Source organism: Suncus etruscus, chromosome 1 (genome assembly GCF_024139225.1).
Source record: "Suncus etruscus isolate mSunEtr1 chromosome 1, mSunEtr1.pri.cur, whole genome shotgun sequence".
Lineage (NCBI taxonomy): Eukaryota > Metazoa > Chordata > Mammalia > Eulipotyphla > Soricidae > Suncus > Suncus etruscus.
Genome location: NC_064848.1, coordinates 167,427,042 through 167,446,426, shown reverse-complemented (window position 1 = coordinate 167,446,426; position 19,385 = coordinate 167,427,042). Strand labels below are relative to the sequence as shown.

The 19,385-nt window shown below is 40.8% G+C and overlaps 1 pseudogene; it reads left to right on the top strand.

Moving 5' to 3' along the window:
• The first annotated feature begins 26 nt into the window (after nt 1-26).
• Nucleotides 27-19,107, top strand: LOC126031395 (SNW domain-containing protein 1-like; annotated as a pseudogene).
• Nucleotides 19,108-19,385: the final 278 nt, after the last annotated feature.

Below are 19,385 nucleotides of genomic sequence, written 5' to 3'. Positions count from 1 at the left end.
GCTCTCCACCAATCGCGAGCGCGCCTATGGGCGCGTCGGAGCCGAAGAGGCGGGGCTTCGCTTAAAGCGACCGTTTAAAGAGTCCTTGCGCTAGCTTCCCGTCCTGGTGGCGCGGAGGGAGTCGCTCCGTTAGCTTCCTTTCCTCCAGCTCGCTTTGCCCTCCTCCTTTTTCTTCTGTTTCCTTTCCCCTCCCTACCGCTTGCTTCCTTCGAAACGCGTCTGCCAGGGTTGTTTTCTTAACTTCTCACTCCTTTGGCTCTCCAGCTTGGTTGGAGCTTTTTTGGCCCGTTCCTTTTTTCAGCATTTTACTGACTTGACACTCGAGGGTTTCTTTCTAGATGCCCCTTCCCAGCCCTTTCTTTGCACCCCTCTCCAGGGTTCAACCTGTTGGGCAGCGCCCTGATTTGTGTTGGAAGAGAATGGAGAAGGGGGGCACAAGGTTCTTCTCTACTTCACAAGGCAGAAAGCCTTCCTGTTCCATTTTCGAGTTTTGGGGGTTGAGGAAAGAGCAATTCTGCTCACTTGAGCGGAAATTGCTTTGGTGCCAGGGCCTCTTTGGGTTCCTGTGGCTTATCTTGGGGCCTCCCTGGACACCGATGTGTTTCCCAATCTTTGGATCCCTATGGAAACTAATTGTTCTAGGCCACAAGCAAATGTCATTTCAGAATCCACCTTCCCCCTTCTCACACGTCGTCTGAGCGAGTTGTTTGCCCCAGTGGGGCCTCAGAATGACGTTTTAAAAGTTGCAGGTGTGACATTTCTGGAATCACTTGCCTGGCCAGGATAATTCTTGAACAAACCTGATAATCACCCGTGGAAAAGGCCGTTGAAACGAGTTTTTAAAATAGACTTTTACTTATTTAGCTTAAAGAAGCACAAAAGCTTAACAATCTTATTTCACGCATGAAAATCTACTTCTCGAATGTGATTGTAGTCGTTTTGGCCTTTCCTTTCCGAGCTAGGCATTTCAAGGTCCCTTTCTTGAGCTGTAATTGTGCCCCGATATGACTAGTAAATAAATGATCGGTTCCTTCATCAAACATTTATTGAGCAACTACAGGATGACAGGACTAAGCTCCTAAGCAATTCATTCTGCCCAGTTGGAGATTGCAAACAGATTATGATAAATGCTGCAAGAGAGCTTTGGGGACCCAGGGAAAGGTAAACTTGTCCAACCTGAAGCACAAGTAAGAGAGAGGAGGGTTGTGGTTGTGGGTGAGGGGATTCTGGGCACAAGAAGACAAATTCTGTCCAGGTTGGCACCGCATACAGTGGATTACTTATGTGAAGGAGCTCACAGGTGTCGAGTTAGGCTTACAGGGCACATGCCAGATTCACAGGACAAGAATTAGAAATAGAATCCGGGAAGGACTTAATGGAGAAGGCCTTGGAGAACCATTGGTGGGTTTTATTTTAATTTTGGCTTTTGGACCACACCCACACCACAGGTTTTACCATGTGCTCAAGGTTCACTCCTGGCAGGATTCAGGGGACCACCAGGTGCTGGGAATTGAACCTGGATCAGTTGCATGTACGCTAAGTACCTTACCCACTGTACTATCTCACCAGCTATTAATGAATTTTATATAAGCCCTTGTAAAGAAAACCTTATGGAGTGGATGGGTGCAGAGCTGAAAGTGTCAACCCTAACCAGATAAGACCCAGAAGACTTCAGGGAAATGATAATGGAGGAGAAAGAACTGGGCCCTTCGGAGAAAAAATGGAAAGTGCCTGGTGACATAGAGAGGATTTCAGGTTGAGTACAAAGAACAACATAAACCATCAGCAGGTACTTTAGCTAGACAGGAGAGGTGTTGGCTTCAGTGATGATGAGTGTAGCACAGTCACTTTGGTCTTGTGAGCTCTGCTCCTCTCGTAGTCCAGGCTGCATCCCCCATAACAGCTCCAGCTTATTAAAAGCAAAGCCCCTAACTCAGTACAAACACAGCCCACTCCCCACTGGTACTTAATTGCAGTCCTATAATTAAGTTTTTGCAATAATTAATTTTTACAATAATGCCCCCAGCTGACATTAATCACTCATCAATTTTTTTCTACCGTTTTTATGCTGTTTGAAACCTCTTCCGATGCCCTTCCTTTTGTGTCCTCCACTAGTGAGACAGGCTTTAAACAGTAAAACCAGCATGAGGTCAGTGATATAATATGACAACTTCCGCCTGAATTTATGAATTCTTATGAATTCATGAATTCTCTCAGGACTCCAGCTGGACATGTGCAGCCACTTTCTGGTCTGGAACCTTCATGATTAGTAGGTGCACCAGGCCATTGTTCAAAGTGAAATCCAAAGCTCCTGATGGCAGACCCTGATCAGTAAAGGGACATGTCCAGCAAAATACTTCCAGATGTCTCTGAGAAGTTTTTTTTTTTTGTTGTTGTTTTTTGTTTTTTGTTTTTTGTTTTTGGGCCACACCCGGCGATGCTCAGGGGTTACTCCTGGCTGTCTGCTCAGAAATAGCTCCTGGCAGGCACGGGGGACCATATGGGACACCGGGATTCGAAACAACCACCTTGGGTCCTGGATTGGCTGCTTGCAAGGCAAAACGCCGCTGTGCTATCTCTCCGGGCCCGTCTCTGAGAAGTTTTACAGCTTATGATAAGTATCTCTTTCCCTGGTACATTAAAGAAAATCAGTCTTAGCAAAGGAAGTTTGGGAAAAGCCCAATAATAAAATAAAAAAGGTTTCCTGCTTATGAAAACCAGGCGTTAGTGACCTGTATTTCTAAAAAGTGAGCAGAAGACTTGTATGTCATCAGTAACCGCGTTCTTTAAAAGGCTCATAATTGAAGTACAGTATAAATCACTAACTTGTAAATGTTTCATTGTCTGACACAAATGCCTACAGACACAGTTCAGTTTAACAAACGTTTGGGGCACACCCACTCCAGTGAATGGTCTGCTGAGCTGGGTGTTAGAGGATTGGAAGATGACTGAGAAAGTCTCTGTTCCCAAAAGGCAGTGTCTAGTGAGAGAGAATACAGAAGAATCTGTGTAGGGTCAGAGCTATGTTACTGGCACTGTGAGAGAGAACCTTGTATTAGCATATCTTACTCCCCACAACAATCCCAAGGGCAACATTCTTATCATTCCCATTTTCTTTTTCTTTCTTTTTGTTAGTTTTGGGGGCACAGCAGCAGTACTCAGAGCATACTCGTGGATCTGTGCTTGGGGATCACTTCTGGTGTGACTTGGGAAGACATGGGCTGCAGGGACTGAACCTGGGTCAGCTGCATGCAAGGCAACTGCCTTCCCAGCTGTGATATTTCTCTGGCCCCACATCATTCCTATTTCAAAGACAGAGATTGAAATTCAAGGACTTAAAGAAGCCACAGATTTAGTACTCAACCCCAGGGAGTCTGCTTTCAGAGTCTATGTGCTTAATTTTTCCAGTAAAACCATTTCTATGTAGTAAAGTGAAAAACATATTGGTATTCCAAGGAAAAAGCATTAGTTGTGGTGAAGAGAGGAACATTATGTTAAATCATCATGTTAGGTCATCAGCTTTGATATCCAAACTGAATTCAAATTCAAGATCAACGGTGTTATCACTGTTTTGAGAAAAGTATTTCATTTCTTTCTGAAAAATAAAGGAGCTGCCGCATACACAATGTTTCATGAAATACTCAACATATAGCAAGCTTTATATAAAAATAATTATTTTTTAAGGATAATATGAATTCTCAAACAGGTAAAAAAAAGTGCTCCAGGTAGAGGAAATAGCAAGCACAGAACTATAGTCATATAGTATAATGGTTGGTGGAATATAAAGTGTTTTAGGAAACAGTGACAGAAGTTGCACATACAAATGTAGGATGATGTCAGGTGATGAAAGGCATTGGAAACCATGCGGAGGAGTTTTTACATGGCTTTGTAATGTATAATTTATATATAATGTAAAACTTACAGGGTTATTTTAGGAGAGAAGTATCGTAGATCACATCTGGGTTTTTGCAAGACTTCCACAAGGAGTAAGAGAGATTTGCTAATATATTACAAGCAAAATAAATCTAATGAATTTTTTTAATGGAGCAAAGCCTGAAAATGGGCAAATGAAAGCTTTTTTTGTTTTGTTTTTGTTTTTGTCTTTGGGCCATACCCAGTGGCACTCTGAGGTTACTCCTGGCTCTGTGCTCAGAAATCACTCTTGGCAGGCATGGGGGGCTGTATGGGATGCCAAGAATCAAATCGAGGTCTGTTCTGAGTGCATGGCAAATGCCCTACCGCTGTGCTCTCTCTTCAGCCCCTATTTATTTACACGTGTGTGTGTGTGTGTGTGTGTGTGTGTGTGTGTGTGTGTGTGTGTGTGTGTAGCAGTGGTTAGGGATTACTTCTGGCTTGTCACTTGGGTCATCCCTGGCAGTGCTCTGGGGACTTTGCGCAGTAATGGAGACTGAATTTAAGTCTTCTGCATATAAAGCATCTGCTCTGGTCTATTGAGCCATCACTTGAACCATTTTTCAAGAGACACTTGAACAACATCACTACTAGCTAATTCTTCTCATTCCTACACAAATCTTCTTTATTGGCTAATGCATCTATTCCTTAGCTTCTACTACTTACACCTGCCGCCTCCTTGAGACGAGGCAAGAGTTACCGTATTTTTCATATCATAAGACGCACTTTTTTCCTCCCAAAAGATGGCGGGGGAGGGATGTCTGTGCGTCTTATGGAACAAATGCCACCTGGAGCTGAAGCCTGAGTATTAAAAAAAAAGTTGTTTTTTTTTTAATTTTCTGGTGTAAAAAAAAAAGGTAAATGTGTTTAACCAGCTGTGGACTAACGTATTGTAAATATACTTCAACCTCCAAGGCTAGTTGTTTCCAGCAGCTGTCTCCTGATGGAGTCTCATGTTTACACCATTTGCCTTAGAATATTTTTTTCTTGTTTTCCTCATCTAAAAACTAAGTGTGTCTTATGATCAGGTGTGTCTTATAGAGCAAAAAATACGGTACCTTGCCAGAAATTCCAACCAATTAGCTCACTGTCTCCCAAATTCAAAGTCTATTAGGCTCTTCATGGCCTCTGAATGGGACAAAAGCTGAAGCTATTTATGCTCCAGGGAGCTTTCTGTGGAACTGGATAGAGCTATGAATTCTTTCATCTTTATTTAGCGTCTTCCTCCCATGTCTTGCTTCCCTTAATCCCTTAGAGGTTTCTCCTAAGAACACTCCCTCAACAAGTCATTCATACAAGCATTACAGCCTCAGACTGTGCTTCCTGAGAACTCATCTGAAGATGTCCAGGCAGCAGAGCTCCCCAACACTACAATAACAATATAATCTCCAGGCCCTACCATTGAACTGTGGGGTGTGACCTGAGCACAGTGTAGAAGCTTCATCCCACCCCCTCTCCCTGTGCTTCTTGTACAATAAGGCAGGATGCAACTCCCACATTCTTACCGCTATGTGTTACTTGGCATTTATTGTGGGTTTTGTTTTTTTATGGTTTGTTTCTTCTTGTTGTTTTGGTTTTTTTTTAGATTACTCAGAGTCATTATCTTTCCAAGTCAAATCACATAACCATGTTTAAAATCTTCCCTCAAGGACTAAGGAGATAATTCAAAATGCTGATGCCTACCTACCATACATGGTACCCCAAGTTTGATTCCTGGCACAGCAGTACCATTCTCCAAATTGAGGCCAAACTGCAACATGTCTCAGGCCAAACTGCCAGGCACATCACTAGGAGAGCTCCCCTCTGGAAAAAGAAAACAAAAAAATCAAAATAAAAGTTGCTCTGGCATTTCTCTGAAGGCTATGAAAACACTAATGTGAAAGAATATATATATATATATATATATATATATATATATATTGGTTTTTGGGCCACACCCAGCAGTGCTAGGGGTTATTCCTGGCTATCTGCTCAGAAATAGCTCCTGGCAGGCACAGGGGACCATATGGGATGCCGGGATTCAAACCAACCACCTTTTGCATGGCAAACGCTGCTGTGCTATCTCTTCGGCCCCGTGAAAGGATATTTTTCTCTCCCTTTGTTTATAATAGCATTACTCACAAGAGCCAAACATTAACCTCTATAGAACATATCATTAAAAAGGGGGGGCAGAGTAATTGCACAGCAGGTAGGGTACAGCTGACTCAGGTTTGATCCTTAGCATACCATGTGCGCCCCCCACCCCACCCTCCCATGAGCCTGCCAGAGTAATCTTGAGCACAGAGCCAAGAGTAACTCCAGAGAGCTGCCTGGTATGATCTGCCCTTAAAAAAAAAAAAAAAAAAGTATGGGTGGGTCTTGATGAACTCAGGCATCTATGTATAAACAGAAAAAAAATTTTAATGTAAAAAAAATACAATTTGGGCCAGAGCAATATTATAGCAGGTAGAGTGTTTTCCTTGCATATGGCAAATCGGATTAGATCCCCAATAGTCTTCTTCCTGCCAAGAGCGATCCCCACATGCAGAGTCAGCAGTAACCCCTGAGTGTAGCATAAGGAAAATGAAATTGGCCCTTTTGAGACAAGATGGATAGAACATGAGGTGATGATGCAAAGAAAAACAAGTAAGGAGGGCCCGGAGAAATAGCACAGTGGTGTTTGCCTTGCAAGCAGCCGATCCAGGACCTAAGGTGGTTAGTTCGAATCCCGGTGTCCCATATGGTCCCCCGTTCTTGCCAGGAGCTATTTCTGAGCAGACAGCCAGGAGTAACTCCTGAGCACCGCCGGGTGTGGCCCAAAAACCAAAAAAAAAAAAAAAAAAAAAAAAAAAGAACAAGTAAGGAAATGGAAGACAATTTCACAATAAGTGATTTCACTCATGTGTTGGATATGAATATCGAAAGTAAACAAACACAAAAAAAGCAACAAAACTAACTTCTATGTTTGTCATTGCCAGTGAAAAGAGAGAGCAGGGCAGGGAGGATTGGACACGGAGGTCATGGTAGATAGATAGTACTATGGTGGTATGGTGAATCATACACAAGGAAAGCTCTGCCCTGAAATTTTTTAGCATTAGTAAGTTGACAATAACTCAAAAAAATAAATTATAAACTGGTCTTGATTAGGCAGATCTAGTCAACTTTAGATGTTACTTAGGACTGTTTATAAAACACAGCTCTGTGCTACTCAACATGACAGAGATTTGTTATATTTTTCCAAAATAATCACTATTAAGCGGCACCAAAAGACAGTAATTCTATTCTCATGAGGGAAGAAAGAAAGGAAGCAGGTATCAATTTGGTTGCACATATCAGAAAACCTGACTCATTCTAGCTTGAATAATAAATGGAATTTATTGGCTCATATAACCAAGTCCAACAGAGAAGTCTCCACAGAGAGCTTTATCCTGTGGCTCAGTGATCCACCAAGCACCTGTTTTGTTTTGTTCCTTGAGTCTTCATTCTACAATGTTCACTTTATTCTAAATCCAACTTCCCTTGTGGTCTCGAGAGGGCTGCCAGATGCTTCCAAAGTAACATGCTTGAGCATTCATACTCAGCAATAGACAGAGCATGCCCTTGTTCTCCAAATATTGCTGAGTTTCACTCAAATTGGATCAGCCTAGGGCCTTGGTCTACCCCTGTGCCTGTCACTCTCATTGGGGAGATGTAACATGCTGAGTGGCTTAGCAGAGGATCTAGATTTCATTGCAGGATTTCTAAAGAAAAAATCAAGGCATATGGCAAATGATAAAGAATGGAAGCCAAAAAGACAACGAACCTATCTTACCTACTTTTACCTGATGGGTAAAAGCAGTAGAATATTTTATTCACTCAATATCTATGAGGCTGGAGCCAGAGAGAGAGCACAGCTGTAGGGCATTTGCTTTGAATGCAACAAATTTCGGACAGACGGTGGTTCAAGTCCTGGCATTCCATATGGTCCCCTGTGCCCTGCCAGGAGCAATTCCTGGGTGCAGAGCCAGGAGTAACCCTTGAGCGCTGCCGGGTGTCACCCAAAATAAAAAAAAAAAATCTCTGAGGCTTATTAATATTTCATGTCCTGGGGGAAAAGGGGAAAAGGAATTAGGGGTGGTGTGAGCTTAGGTATGTAACAAGATAAATGAGAAAAACAAAGAGAGGTAGAAGGAAGAAGTTATGTAATACAGTGAAATAAATCTCAGTCTAGGCAAATTGCTAAGAATGAATACCTGCTTCATGCTTTAGAATTTATAGCATGCTTTTCACAGTCTATCTACGCATCCTCACAACTTAAAAAAAAAAAAAAAAGAACTTCTGTTTATGACTGAAACCCAACTACAATCATGTTTGTAATCATGGTGCTTAAATAAAGAATTTATATTAAAAAATAAAGAACATTTGTTGGTCCCTCAGACATGATACCAATGAATAAGGCACTTGTCTTCACACAGCCAACTAGGTTTCATCTCTGGCACCACATAGTGGTTCCTAAGTCCCATCAGGAGCAATTCTCTAGTGTAGTGCCTCAGCACTGCTAGATGTTCTTTTTTAATATTTGTTTGTTTCTGTTTTTAGCTTTTGTTCTAGGAACACAACTGGCAATGCTCAGGGGTTATTACTGGCTTTGCACTCAGAAATTATTCCTAGCAGTGCTGAGAGACAATATGGGATCAAACTCAGGTCAACCCTAACTCTGCTGGATATGCCCACTCTCGCAAGATAAAAAAAATTTTTTTAAATAGATTAGTTATTTTTATCTTTTAAGCAACTATGTAAGGTCCTTCCTTTTAGGGCTCCCTTGTCCTTGGGAGATTTGGTGGCAGGTGAGACCTCTCATACACAGGCTGAAAATGCCCCAGGTGTTTGCTCTCACGAGACATGTGCACAGAGCATGTGCAGATAAGCCATAACAGAATTTCAGTCAGGACCTACTGCCACACAAAACAGACTAAAGAGTTAAGAAGGCTGTGGTGGTGGGGGTGGCTGCAACAGGCAGTTTCTGGGGCAACAAAGCAACAAGGATAGCCTACTCCCAGCATCAGAGTGGGTGGCCACAGAATAGTCTAAGTACCTATGTATTCAATGACAATAGTGGCAATTTCCTAGGTTCTGCTGCCTTCTTCATAGGCATCATTTCTCTGTGTTTAGTCTCAGATTTTCTACACACACACACACATACACACACATCCCTTCCCTAGAAATTATGTGAGCCAACTGCTATCTCTTTAATAAATTAACTTTAGCTATTTATTTGACAATCAAAATTGATTAATAATTGATTTAATAACTAACAAATTTACTAAAATCTATTAACAAATTTTTTTCTTTTATTTTTTGGGGGGGTCACACCTGGCAGTGCTCAGGGATTACTCCTGGCTCTATGCTCAAAAATTGCTCCTGGCAGCTCAGGGGACCATATGGGATGCCAGGTTTTGAACCACTGTCTTTCTGCATGCAAGGCAAATTCCTACCTCCATGCTATCTCTCCGGTCCCAACAAATTTATTTTCAACAATTTAGAAGAAATTTTTGTAGCTGTAAATTTATTGAAACACAACCCTCTGAGGTCAGTACTATGCTTGTTTTGATTTTATCCCCCCTTTCTTTTTGGGTGTGTGTGTGGAGATATTCCCAGCATTGTCCAGGGGAACCTAGAACCTACTCCCAGTGATATATGATCTACCACAACACTCAGAAACAGTATCCTGGAATTTGTACTGGAGTCACTAGGGCGACTAGGGCCACACCAAGTTGGGAACCAACTTGGGTCCCTGTTCATGCAAACTATCTCTCCTTCCCCTCGTCCTCATATTTCAGGTGAGAATAAAGGTTTTGAGAGAATTACTAACTGGTGCCTAAGACCACACTGTCTCTCAACTTTAAGTTCATTTTTTTTCTTCAGCACCTTGTTCATAGATGCAGAAGAGATGAAGAAAGGCTCTTCACTTCCCAACTCCCTTCCTTCATCTCCCAATTTCCTGTGCCTCTGGGTGGGATAAAAGACTATCCTCTAGACCGGAAGACTTTTTCCTCATCTGAAATAAAGGCAAACACTTCAAAGATATTGAGATCCTATCAGCTGACTTCCAAGAAAAGGCTGGGAATGGTGAATTTCTTGCCTTTGCGACTTGACCAGCTGTAAAATCCTCCATGTATCTCCAACCCCAGGTGAACAAGTCTGAATCAGGATCATGCATGAAATAATCCAAACAGGCTGAGGGTGAAACACTTGTAGTCTGGCAGTCTTCTACCTCGTATGGAGAGCCAACTGCCTGCCAGAACTGCTATTTTTTTTTTACTGAATCAGAGACCTGCCTGGGTGGGGCAGTATGAATAGATAGCTCAGGCTATCCTGAGCCAGACCCATCCAGGTTTACAAATAAGACAATCTCTGTTTTGTGGTAAATTCAAGTTGTACACAAACATAGCAAGGAACCAGGGATTATTTTTGTTTTAGGTAAAATAAGGTGTAACCTAACAACCAGTTATATGAGAGCAAGGGCCCTCAGGTGCCAAAACAGTCCTGCAGGACAAGAAAAGGAAAGTGATACTTAAGGGGCAAAATTCAAATTGCCATTAGGCAAGCACCAGAAACAGAATTAACCTCTTTGTTTCTTTCTTTCCTTTTATCTTTTTCCCAGGAAGCCCTGCTTAGAAAGAAGTGAAGGCACTCCCAGAAATTCTTGTCAAGCTAGGTCTGTGGTTCAATGCAAGGACCTGAAGATGCAGTGTTTAGACACTTTATTGCTGGGGATCATTCAGGGAGTACCCTTGCCTCCACATTTCTCTTTTTTTTTTTTTTTTTTGGCATATTATATTTTTATTCCAACCCATACAGTAATGCTTATAATCAACTTTGCTTTATAGTTTAGGTTATTACAATAATTTTAAACTTCATTATATCAAGGGACAAAATTACTGCACCCTAAAGTACCCATGGCCCTCCACCACTGTCTCTGTGTCTTTTCTTTTTCTCCCTCCTTCCCCACTGCTTGATCACTGGTTTAGTAATTCAAGACCAAGGGTTTATCATTATTTTAAAATGCGTTTTCCCTTGTTTTGACTATTATGCACATTAGCGTGTTCATATAGTATTTTTCTTTTTTTTATATTTTTTTTTTATTATGAGATCAAAGATGCAAAGAAAGAGAACAAGGTAAAGTTACAGTGGGAAGACAATCACCCATAAACAGAATCCTCAGAAGAAATCCCCTTGCTGACACCTTAATTTTGAACTTTCAGCCAAAGAGCATTAAGAAAAATAAAACAAAACCCATGCACAATTACTTTGTCCCTCAAGTCCCCAGATGGTAGTACATTATAACATTTCTTAGCAGTACACAAAGCAATCTAAAGCCACAAAATTTATGTAATTCCTTTAACATTGAAGACATAGTATTTTTTTACAGTTCCATGCACATGCATAGTAGTTTAAATTAACCTCAATAGTTTAAGTGGTTTTTTAAGGATCAGAGTCAAAGGAGCACAGCTAAAACAGTGTTAGAGTGGCAATTGTTGTTTACATAGGCCCAGCAAAATATGGGGGACATGGAAAGGAAAAGCCTTGGCCTAAATACAAGGAGACCTTACACCTGAAGTTTTCTGGCATAAAACCAACTCTAGGTTCCAAGTATACTAGGTTGTCCAACCGAAGTCATTGTCTGTAGTGCCAACACACTTTTATTTTTCACACAGTCGCTGTTGTTGGTGTCAGGTTTTGTTGTGTATGTAAATATTTTGGGGGATTACTATGTTGCTCACCCTAATCTGATTAGGTGATTGTGCCCTACCCTAGGGTGTGACCTGGCATTCTGCCCCCACCCTAGGGTAGGACCTGATTCTGCTTCCACCATTGGTTGGTATCTGATCCCACCATTGGGTGGGACCTGACTCTGGACTATAAGAGCAAGGGCCTGTGGAAGGCGAGAGGCTTTTTGCTGGCTGGAACTGAATCGGAGTCTTTGGACTTCAGTTTTGTCCATCCGAATAAAGCAAATATTTCCACGAGCCTGATTGTCTGCGAGCTGTTTACCCGCCGTTTCACCTCAGAACCGTGGGCTAGACAGGGTGGCAGACACGTGCTCCGAGCTGGAAGAAAAGGGCCTCATTCTCCATCCCTCCATCAGTCAACCTCTTCAGGGGCTGTCCTGCTACAAGGTTTCTGTAGTTAAAGATCCTGGAATCGGTGCATATCTACATCAAAGTCAGGATGTTGTGGAGCATCTACATTTCTTTTTTTTTTTTTTTTTTTTTTGGTTTTTGGGCCACATCCTGCGGTGCTCAGGGGTTACTCCTGGCTGTCTGCTCAGAAATAGCTCCTGGCAGGCACGGGGGACCATATGGGACACCAGGATTTGAACCAACCACCTTTGGTCCTGGATCGGCTGCTTGCAAGGCAAACTCCACTGTGCTATCTCTCCGGGCCCGCATCTACATTTCTAAAGATGCTCTTTGACTTGATGCCTTAGGGTACCTGGCTGTAAAGTGATGTCATTAGGTGAGGCAGCCCAGGAAAGACTAGATAGACTATTTGAGATTAAGGTTCTCACCTCTGGTTACCTTTCAGCATCACCTGTTTTAAAAACAATCATGCAGGGGGAATGGGAATCACTGTAGATTGGTGCAGAGTTCCTTTGGAGCTGAATAGTGTGGTGCTAGATAGTTGCACATCCATCTAGCATGTAGCATATACATTACTAAGCATGTACTGAATAAATGCCATTGAATGATACATTTAAAATGAGTCAATTGGAGGGACAATACAAGGGTTCTGGTGTTTTCCTTCCTTGCTGTCAAGCCTGGTTCAATCCTCAGCACCATAAGTGGTTCACTGAGCTCCACTGGGAGTGACCCATGAGTGTGACCCCTAGATACTTCCAGTTGTAGCCCTTCAAAAATTAAACAAACAAACCACATCTCTGATGAAGTGTATGTTATATGAGTTTTACCTTAAATAAAGTACTCTTTAAATAATGAGCGTTCTTCAAGGAGAGAGGGCACTAAGGAGCACACTCACTTCAAAGAGGAAGGGACAATTAGGGGAAAGATCTTGAGAAGAGTAAAATTGAGACTATATTCTTTTTATTATTATTTATTTAAGCACCATGATTACATACATGATTATAGTTGGTTTTCACTTATAAAAAGAACACCATTGCAACTTTCCCACAACCAATGCCCCCATCTCTCTCCTTCTCCACCTGGATTCAAGACAGGCATTCTACTTCTCTCACTCATTAACATTGTCATGATAGTGTAGTCATTTCTTTAACTAAACTCACCACTCTATGTGGTGAGCTTCACATCGAGAGCCAGTCCTTCCAACCCTTATCTCTCTTGAGAGACTATATTCTTTAATGGTCTACAATTCTTTTAGATGTCTACCAGGTAAAAAGTGAATGCTCAAAGCACTGTACAGATTCAATGCAGTCCCTATAAGGATACTCATGGCATTTTCCAAACCACTTCTGAGTTTCATATGAAACAATATCACCATCCCTGCCCAAAGAGCTCTGAATAGTTTAAGCAATCCTCAGGAAAAAGAAGATGAGAGGCATCACTTTTCCCAATTTCAAACTGTACTACAAGCGGTAGTAATTAAAACAGCATGGTACAAGAATAAAAGCAGACTCTCAGATAAATAGAATAGAATAGAATTGAACATCCTGAGACAAGCTCTCATGTATATAATCAATTAATATTTGAAGAAGCAGGGGCTGGAGCGGTGGTGGAAGTGATAGGGCATTTGCCTTGCACACATTGACCTAGGACATTCTATCCTCTAGCGTCCCATATAGTCCCCCAAGGAGCGAGATATGAGTGCACATCTAGGAGTAACCCCTGAGCATCATCAGGTATGGCCCAAATATGAAAAAAATTTTTTTTGATAAAGCAGCAAAAAAATTAAATGGAACAAAGAAAACCTCTTCAAGTGTTTGTGAAACTGGTTAGCTACATGCAAAGATAGAACTAAACCTCTTTCTAATCCCAGGCACAAAAGACAAATCAAAATGGATAAAAGACCTTGGTATCAGACCTGGGTTCATAAAATACCTAAAGAAAATGTAGGCAGAACTCTCATGACATTGAAACTAAAGGCAGCTTCAAGGAAAAAAAACACCACTGACCATATAAGTAAAAGCATTAAATTAAATTAAATTAAGTAACTTCTACCCCTTAAAAGAAATTATTTCCAAGATAGAAAGACAGCCCATGGATTAGGGTAAATTATTTACCCACCAATTGTATGTACAGAATTACACATAATTGATTTATAAGGAACTTTATAAGAACTTTATATAGAACTTTATAAGGAAAAAACACCCTATTCCATCAAAAAATGGGGAGAAGATATGAACCAAAACTTTTTCAAAGAAGAAATAAATGGCCAAAAGGACATGAAAAATGCTCTGCATCTCTAATTGTCAGAGATATACAAAATAAAAACAGTAATGAGACATCTTTTCATACCATAGACACTGGCACACATCACAAAGAGCAAGAACAGCCAGCGCTAGTATGGGACTCTCATTCACTGCTAGTGAAAATATCGACTGGTTTAGCACTTTTGGAAAACAATAGAAATATTCTAAAATATCTAGGAATTGACCTTCCATTTGACCCAGAAACTCCACTTCTTTTTTTTTTTAATTTTTTATTTTTAATTATAGGAACAAAGATGCAAAGAAAGAGGACAAGGTAAAGTTACAGTGGAAGGACAATCACCCATAAACAGAATTCTCAGTAGTACCACTGCTGATATCTTAACTTTGAACTTTCAGCCAAAGAACATTAAGAAAAACTAAAACAGAACCCATGTATAATTACTTTGTCCCTCAAGTCCCCAGATTGTAATATATAATATTTCTTAGCAGCACACAAAGCAATCTAAAGCCATAAAACTTATGTAACTCCTTAAACATTGAAGGCAAAGTACTTTTTTACATTTCCATGCACATGCATATTAGTTTAAATTAACCTCAAAAGTTTAAGTGGGTTGCTTTTCTTAAGGATTAGAGTCAAAGGAGCACAGTAAAAACGGTGTTAGAGTGGCAATTATTGTTTGCATAGGCCCACCAAAATATGAGGGACATGGAAAGGAAAAGCCTTGGCCTAAATACAAGGAGATCCTACCCCTGAAGTTTCCTGGCATAAGACCAACTCTAGGCTCCAGGCAAACTAGTTTGTCCAATCCAAGTCATTGTCTGTAGTGCCAATACACTTTTATTTTCCACATAGTCTCTGTTGTTGGTATCATGTTTCTGTATTAAAGATCCTGGAATCTGCATATCCTACATTGCACTCAGGATGGTACAGAGCATCCTCTCATTTCACCTCACAATTAAAGGGCAATGCAGAGAGCCCTGTCCTGTAAGCAGGTCGTTGTTGTTGTCGTCAAGTCTTCTTAGTGTTAAGAGAAGTCTCTTTTAAGAAGGTCGATGTCAGAGCAGTGGTAGGGTCTTCCCTGGTAGAAGATTGATTCCAGGTGTTGTTATAAAAAACCTTGGATGCAGAAACTCCACTTCTTAGAACATTCCTGAAGGGCCCCAAAATAAAATGGAGAAATGATATTTACATCCCTATGTTCCTTGCAGCACTAACCACACAGCCAAATTTGGAAATAAACCAGGAATAGATATCTAGATAAAGAAACTATGATATACAATGGAATAACACTCAGCTATAAGAAAGGGTAGTCATGCAATTTGCTGCCACATGGAGGGACCTACAGAGTATCATGCTGAGTGAAATTAGAGGGAAAGAGATGGGTATAGAATGGTTTTTCTCATAGGCGAGTATAAAGAAAAATAATGCTAGAGTAACAAATGCCAAAGACCATGGAAACAAAGAATATGAGAACTGATACTCAGTGGGAAACATGACACTCGAGAGGGTTGATGAATAAGACAGAGAACAGGCTCTCCACTATGATGGAGAAAATCAATCAGGAAGAGGAGGTGGTGCTGAAAAGTGGTAAAATGTTATGTCTGAAACCCTATCAGCTCTAGTACTGTATATAACAGTGCAAAAACTTAAAAAAATAAAATGCCTCTCATAGAAACAGACTGTTATGTAGGAGGCAAACTGTTTGTCGGGGGGAGGGGGGACCAGGGAGGTGGGCATTGGTGGAAGGAAGTAGGCATGTGTGAAGGAATCGGTGTTGAAACATTGCATGCCTAAAACCTAATCACAAATAACTTTGTAATTTTACAGTCACTAAATGTATAAAAAAGACTAGCATATCAAGTGTAAAAAAAAAGTCTTTAGTGATTTACTATATATACACGTTTTGGGTCACAACCAGCAGTGAGCAGTAATCAGAATTACTCCTGATTCTGTTCAGGGATCACACCTGGCAGTGCTTGGGGGACAAACTGGGATGTCTAGGAATGAATCCAAGTCAGTTGCATGCAAGACAACCTACCTATTGTACTCTCTCTCTCTCTGACCCCAATTTATTGTCATTTTCAAGCTTTTATGGAAGTTGGATTTGGATTGCTTTAGAGATTCTCAGACAGGTCTAAGTGTAGCTTGGCTTTATATGGTTATGCCCTATAATATCTATTATACATGTTTTCCCAGGGCTGGCCCGTGATTCTAAAAACAAAGTCAAATGGGACAAAGTGATCTCTTGGCCAGATATAAGACATGTCTAGGTCTGAAAACATTCTCCAATAAAAACAGCAAGAAACCAAGGCTGTACACTCTTGCATTAAATCCCTAGAGCACATAGGAAAAAAAAAACTCAGTTACCATGGACATTCTGGCAGCCAGCAATTTAAGCCTTTAATTTTGATTAAAAATACTTGCCCAGACAAATTTGGCACAAACAAGGCATATTCACACCCAGCCAGCTGGACTCCATCTCAAGAGAACAAGATGAAGCTCCAGAAGGTGAAGAGATTGCTGCTATTTATGGGAACAATCTGCAGTCATCTCTTAGTTACAGGTCTGGATGAAATGGTACAAGAGAATTAAAGCACTAGAGAAAACAGCTACTGATTGCTGCAAGCCCATAAAAAAATCAGAGCTCTCTCAGAGATTGAGAATGCCAGTGACACAAACTGAGGCTTATGAAGCTCCTAAGAGGCCATTACTGGCTCATATGTTCCATCAAGAAGCAACAATTTTAGCAGCACCCAAAGAAAGAAAGAACAGACAATAAAGCCACGCAAAACATGATGAACTGATGCAACCAAGATAGTGCGTAATAAGTGGAAATTATAGCAAATCTCTAGGGGCACCAGAACAGATGTTTCAATCAGGTTCACAAATGCAGAAGTTTTCCCACCCCCACTACTCTCTTTATTCCCTTCCCAGCAAGATCTCTCATCCACTTGTAAATTTAACCAGCAAACCTCCACTAAGCACACTCTTTAGCCCATACCCAATCCGAGACTCTAGACATACACAAATGAGGAAGATAAAATGAATGCCAAGCTGAGAAGAGACTCTGTGGCTTTAAGTATGAAAGATATCAGGATATACCCTTCGAAGACATACAATTTTATTTTTCAAAATACAAATCTCACATATACACTAAAAATAAAATAGTGTCTTTTTAGATTTGATAAATATAAGATTCAGAATATGTTACTGAAAAATGAATCTTTCTCTCTCATTTTGGTGTTCCTACTTTGCTCACGTCTTAAGTTGTCTAGCTGTGAGCACTTTTCCTGCCCTTAAATAATACAACTTAAGATGGAGAATGGGATGTAGCTCAAGGGTAGAACACATGCTTCTCATATGGGTGACACTAGATTCACTACACACACACACACACATACACACACACACGCATGCATGTATACACGCACAGAGGAGGAGAGGACAGCAATAAAAGAAATACTACATTCTGTAACTTGAGTGCTGACAAAACCCACAAAATCATTGAGATTTTTTTTTTTATCAGAATGCTGATGGGTGAACTTTTGGTAGTTGTGTCTCGAGATGAGATATTTTGGATCCAAAAGTGATTGACACAAGGATGAAAGCACTTACCTTGCACACAGCTTACCCCACTTTGATTCACAGCACTGTGTATAGTTCCTTGAGCCCTGCAAAGAGTAATGCCTGAGCGCAGAGCCTAAGAACTTCTGGGTGTGGGCCAAATTTTTTTTTAATAAACAAAGAGAATGTGGAAGAGGCAGAATAAAATGGAGACCACTAGCTTTTTACTGACTTACTACTCAGCTATCACAGGAGCAGTTTGAGCTGAAGGAAAGGTGGGATCCAAACAATCACTTCAAACCTCACCGAGTTACTCCCCCCCCCCCAAAAAAAAACACCTGCTGATTGAGGTTCAAAATTAATAATAAAATTCCTCAGATACCACCTTCACTTCCATTACTTGTCTATCTTCTGTCCAGTATATTATGACTGAGGGAGCAACAAGAATGGAAGATGCCTCCTGGTATGCTATGGGTCAAACATTTCTATAGCCAAATATCTAACTGCTGATGAAAAGAGGACTGTAAGAATTTACATCAATAAAAATTTTGCCAAACTGAATGAAACACTATACATTGTGAAGCTGTGGAAATGCATGCTTAAATAGAAAGAAAGGTGATTCAAAAGGGAGTTGAAAACAGGAAAAGAAACTTTGAGAAGGAGTGAAGAGCTGGAAGTAAAACTCCTGTGGAGAAAAAGAATGGAGAGGCATGCGAGAGGGATAAAAAAAAAAAAAAACCCAGCAAGATATATGAAAAGAGAGACAACACAATCAGAATCTTTCCATGGAAGCTCCTGATAAGAGCATTAAACTGGGAAATTAAAGCAAGGTATCAGTGAAGTTGTTGAATTTGGTATACCCAACCCTCAGACTTCCAATGAGGTTCAATATGACCAGAAGTTCTTCAACTAAACAGTGGCTTTGCAGGTGAAGATGAAATTGTCAATGTTTATGAACAAGTGTGTAAAGATGATAAAGATATGGCCCAGAATATTTAGAGGCCCAGTAAAAATCTGGACAAGGAAATGTATGGTGATGACTTAGAAGCTAAAATAAAGACCAAAAGATTAGTTCCCAATAAGGAGTTTTCTTGTTAGATGGTAAGCAAAGAGGCTGAATAAGACCAGTTCATTTTGAAGAGGATCCTTTTAGTTTGGACAAGTTTTTTTTTTTTTTCGAAGAAGCCAATAACATGGTGGTTCTAAAAGATCTTCAGATAGCAGCTGCTCCAATGAAATGGAACATGGAGGCAAGAGAAAATAAATGCATTTCTCTTTGGAGTGAAGAAACTCAAGTGATACAAGTCATGTAAAGCAACACTTTAGAAAGTATTAGGATAAGGGCCCAGAGAGATAGCACAGTGGCGTTTGCCTTGCAAGCAGCCGATCCAGGACCAAAGGTGGTTGGTTCGAATCCCGGTGTCCCATATGGTCCCCGTGCCTGCCAGGAGCTATTTCTGAGCAGACAGCCAGGAGTAACCCCTGAGCACCGACGGGTGTGGCCCCCCTCCAAAAAAAAAAGAAAGAAAGAAAGTATTAGGA